Raw genomic sequence first — 5850 nt, forward strand, 5'->3', positions numbered from 1 at the left:
TATTAACACTTTTATTGATAAGGATAGAAACACATTCACACGTTTTTAAACACTGAAAATCAAATAAACACAACATAACCATCAAAACACCCAGATATTAAGTAGGGAAACAAATATAAACAAACGGAAAAATCAAAGAAGCCCTAAAACAGCAACTAAAACCAAAATTAAACCAATACGAAGGAACATCTTTATACCTATACAAATTAATAACCTAACATCCAACTGCAACGCCCTCTACAATCCCGTACCCGTTTATACTTTCGTTTCTGAGACATGTGTTGTCCGTAAACGGTCCCATTCAAATTCTCTCTTTCTTAACCTGAAGATGACCTAGGAAGGTCGGAACGTTGTATTCTTCATATCAATAACAGTGTTAATACCCATACCAGCCGTTCTGAGATACATGAAGATGACAGACTTTCGAAACGTTGTCCTTTAGAGCTGCGTTTTTTCAACAGACAGTTGTCGTCCATTCACTCAGTTGTTTTCTGAATACACTACTTAAATAATCTATCAAAGAATACGGTTTATATCATATTTCTAAAAGCGTTCGAAGGAGCTGCTTGGAGTCAGTTGAGTTCGAGAATCATTCCAAACTTTCATATTTACGTATTTTTTAAAGTTATTCATTCAGTTAAAAACTTAAGTTCACTTTAATTGTATTGTAAACAGTAGTATTTGAAATTCAATATTTATTCAGCATTTTTATATGTATAATTGATTTTAACTTCCTATCAGAGTAAGATGTATACCTACTTAAAGCGAAATTAAAATTCATCTATTAATGAGTGTATGTAATTAAAATACTTTTCTTCATCCTTACTTATAAAGAACATATATAATGCAAAGACCTTGCATGGCCAGGTGGTTAGGTCGGTCGACTCGTAATATGAAGGTCTCAGGTTCGAAAATTTGTCGCTTCAAACATGCTCGCTCTTTAAGCCGTGGGGCGTTATATTGTGAAGGTCAATCCCACTCTTCATTGGTAAAAGAGTAGCTCAAGCGTTGGCGGTGGGTGCTGATGACTAGCTGCCTTCCCTCTAGCTTTCACTGCTAGATTAGGGACGGCTAGCGCAGATAACCCTCTTGTAGCTTTGCGCGAAATTCAAAACAAACAAATAAATATAATGCATAGTTTCATCAGTCAGGCGTCCTCGCTGGTTGTGATACTATAGGCGTTAAACCTAATAATATATTAACGTCTGACAACAGTTAACTACTTTTAAATAGTGCGTTTAGAATTGTTACTGTACTTTCAAAATACGCAGATTTTATTTCGTTGTGTTCAAATCGTTGGCACTGACTTCATAGGGTCAAGCGTGGCCAAGGGGTTAGCGTGTAAGGACTGTAAATCTAAAGGTTCGTGGTTCAAATCCTACCTGTTGTAAGCATTCACTCAGCACTTAGGGACCCTGGATTCACTATAACAGTGACAGTCCAATTCTACTATTCGATCTCACGAGATCAGCCCAAAAGTTGGCGATGTGTGCTTTTGACTAACTGGTCTTCTTGCTAGCGTGTCATTTTAAAATTGACGGTTATTGGTAGATAGCACTTGTGTAGCTTTCACAGATGCACAGTTAACACAATGATCATTTTATCAGTTGTTCAAGACGGAGCTAAGATTATCTGACTGTTAGTCAGAACGTACGTCAGAAGTATAGTTTCAAATTAATAAGCAGACAACGTTATTAGGGCCGTGTAATTTCATATCTGTGTCGTCCTGAAAACAATAATTAAATTAAAATTCGAATGTGCAATACTTCTGTTGTTTTATGAAACATTATAAATTTAAAATGTTTCTCATTCATTACGAATGCATTATCAGTGGACTCAGGGCCCTACGACTCTGCTTTAAGATAAAACGCACACACACGAATATATTAAACCGCACTTGAGCATGACATGGAAACTCAAAATTAATAGAACTTTAACAATGGCACGGTATCTAAGATTTGTTTAAAACAGGGTTCAGTTCCATTTAACGTTGTATTAATCTAATTTTTAACGTCTCTCATTTTACTGGTTCGTATATGAAGTGTGCGTGTGTAACCTATATAAAGTCAAGAGCTGGAGGCTCAATTCAAATACATTATTAAATACGTTTGACTCGTAATCCGAGGGTCGCGGGTTCGAATCCCGGTCGCACCAAACATGCTCGCCCTTTCAGCCGTGGGGGCGTTATAATGTGACGATCAGTCCCACTATTCGTTGGTAAAGAGTAGCCCAAGAGTTGGCGGCGGGTGGTGATGACTAGCTGCCTTCCCTCTAGTCTTACACTGCTAAATTAGGGACGGCTAGCCCTCGAGTAGCTTTGATCGAAATTAAAAACAAAAAAACGGTCAGTCCCACTATTCGTTGGTAAAAGAGTAGCCCAAGAGTTGGCGGCGGGTGGTGATGACTAGCTGCCTTCCCTCTAGTCTTACACTGCTAAATTAGGGACGGATAGCCCTCGAGTAGCTTTGATCGAAATTAAAAAACAAAAAAAAGAACGTTTTATAAGTGAAAAAAAATGAACCCTTCAAAAATAAGGAACCAAGAACAGTGTCCAAGATTTAGGAAAAGTGTTCGATTTATTCTTCAGATCCATTTTATCCTCACAAAATCGTGTTTTAATATGTTTATTGTAGTTTGTAAAACTATACTTGGAAAATATTTTGATAAAATAACTTGTAAGTTTGTTTTTAAAAAATGAAATACAACTAGTGGACCTTTGATGACCAGTTCTGATGACTCTTTACAACTAGTGGACCTTTGACGACCAGTTCTGATGACTCTTTTCGCTCACGTGGTCGAAACTTGTTGATGTATAGTTTGAGCAATATTTATCACTGCAATGGTTCAATGTTTGTGTACACCATGTTGTCTTATAATGGTTTAATATATATAGACCCGTGTTGTCTCACAATGGTTTAACATGTATAGACCCCGTGTTGTCTCACAATGGTTTAACATATATAGACCCGTGTTGTCTTACAATGGTTTAACATATAAAGACCCGTGTTGTCTTACAATGGTTTAACATATATAGACCCGTGTTGTCTCACAATGGTTTAACATATATAGACCCATGTTGTCTTACAATGGCTTAACACATAAAGACCTCATGTTGTCTCACAATGGTTTAACATATATAGACCCCGTGTTGTCTTACAATGGTTTAACATATATAGACCCCGTGTTGTATTATAATGGTTTAACATATATAGACCCCGTGTTGTCTTATAATGGTTTAACATATATAGACCCCGTGTTGTCTTATAATGGTTTAACATATATAGACCCCGTGTTGTCTTATAATGGTTTAACATATATAGACCCCGTGTTGTCTTATAATGGTTTAACATATAAAGACCCCGTGTTGTCTCACAATGGTTTAACATATATAGACCCATGTTGTCTTACAATGGCTTAACATATAAAGACCTCATGTTGTCTCACAATGGCTTAACATATATAGACCCGTGTTGTCTTACAATGGTTTAACATATATAGACCCCGTGTTGTCTTACAATGGTTTAACATATATAGACCCCGTGTTGTCTTATAATGGTTTAACATATAAAGACCCGTGTTGTCTCACAATGGTTTAACATATATAGACCCATGTTGTCTTACAATGGCTTAACATATAAAGACCTCATGTTGTCTCACAATGGCTTAACATATATAGACCCGTGTTGTCTTACAATGGTTTAACATATATAGACCCGTGTTGTCTTACAATGGTTTAACATATATAGACCCGTGTTGTCTTACAATAGCTTCAGCTTATAATCTTCAGTTATATTTTTTGTTTCCATGCACATAGACCACAGCTATCATTTTTATGTACCCATGCACATAGACCACAGCTATCATTTCTATGTACCCATGCACATAGACCACAGCTATCATTTCTATGTACCCATGCACACACACCACAACTGTCATTTCTGTGTACCCATGTACATAGACCACAGCTATCATTTTTATGTACCCATGCACACAGACCACAACGGTCATTTCTATGTACCCATGTACATAGACCACAACTATCATTTCTATGTACCCATGCACACACACCACAACTGTCATTTCTGTGTACCCATGTACATAGACCACAGCTATCATTTCTGTGTACCCAAGACCACAGCTATCATTTCAATTAGTTCATGTTTATACACTTGTTGTAGAATAGTGATAACTGATGTATCCATAGATAAACATCCACTTAATGAGGATGTGGGGTGTATGTGTAGAGATGTACCTTAACAAATCTAGTTTTCACTATTCATTTGTTAATCATCTTGTATTGTGAACAATGTCTCACTGTCTCAAGCACATGGTCTGCATGTGTCAAACATGTATACCTCTGATCGACATATGCCTTCTTAAACTGATGAAGTCGTAAATAAGTTTGACTATTGTACAAATCAGGGCTTGGCTTTTTTTTACAGACATTGTTATTACTATTTTTTCGTTTCACCATCAGGATGTTCAATAGAGGCCACTCGAGGTATGTAATAATTGTTCGTGAAGACAGAAGTAAAATGCAAAATGATATTATGTTATTTGACTTACAGAAAGCTATTATATATTAGATATTCCTTTGAGGCGACAGCTCGTTCCCGGAACCTGGCTACCAAGCAACACTAGATGCCACACAAACGTTCACAGATCAACTTCTCATGTGCAAACACACTTTGTGTTTTCTGTGAATGCAGTCTGCACGAGACTTGAAGACGTACATTACGTCAGCAATTACTAAAGAAGATTAATTATACAACGTCTTTGTTCGTCAAAATGAATGACTAGCGATAATAAAAATTATACAATGAAACCAGGAGTTACTAAATTCAAAATGTGTTTTTGTTTTCTTGGGGGAGGGTAGTAGTATACTAACTTCAAAATATGTTTTGTTTTCTTGGGGAGGGTAGTAGTATACTAAATTCAAAATGTGTTGTTGTTTTCTTGGGGAGGGTAGTAGTATACTAAATTCAAAATGTGTTTTGTTTTCTTGGGAGGGAGGGTAGTAGTATACTAACTTCAAAATATGTTTTTTGTTTTCTTGGGGAGGGTAGTAGTATACTAACTTCAAAATGTGTTTTTGTTTTCTTGGGAGGGGGAGGGTAGTAGTATACTAAATTCAAAATGTGTTTTTGTTTTCTTGGGGGAGGGTAGTAGTATACTAACTTCAAAATGTGTTTTTGTTTTCTTGGGGGAGGGTAGTAGTATACTAACTTCAAAATGTGTTTTGTTTTCTTGGGGAGGGAAGTAGTATACTAAATTCAAAATGTGTTTTGTTTTGTTGGGAGGGGAGGGTAGTAGTATACTAAATTCAAAATGTGTTTTGTTTTCTTGGGAGGGGGAGGGTAGTAGTATACTAACTTCAAAATGTGTTTTGTTTTCTTTGGAGGGAGGGTAGTAGTATACTAACTTCAAAATGTGTTTTGTTTTCTTGGGAGGGGGAGGGTAGTAGTATACTAACTTCAAAATGTGTTTTTGTTTTCTTGGGAGGGAGGGTAGTAGTATACTAACTTCAAAATGTGTTTTGTTTTCTTGGAGAGGGAGGGTAGTAGTATACTAACTTCAAAATGTGTTTTGTTTTCTTGGGGGAGGGTAGTAGTATACTAACTTCAAAATGTGTTTTTGTTTTCTTGGGGGAGGGAGGGTAGTAGTATACTAACTTCAAAATGTGTTTTGTTTTCTTGGAGGAGGGTAGTAGTATACTAACTTCAAAATGTGTTGTTGTTTTCTTGGGAGGGGGAGGGTAGTAGTATACTAACTTCAAAATGTGTTGTTGTTTTCTTGGGGAGGGAGGGTAGTAGTATACTAACTTCAAAATGTGTTTTGTTTTCTTGGGAG

This window comes from Tachypleus tridentatus, unplaced genomic scaffold (genome assembly GCF_004210375.1).
Source record: "Tachypleus tridentatus isolate NWPU-2018 unplaced genomic scaffold, ASM421037v1 tig00008259_pilon, whole genome shotgun sequence".
In the NCBI taxonomy this organism is placed as follows: domain Eukaryota; kingdom Metazoa; phylum Arthropoda; class Merostomata; order Xiphosura; family Limulidae; genus Tachypleus; species Tachypleus tridentatus.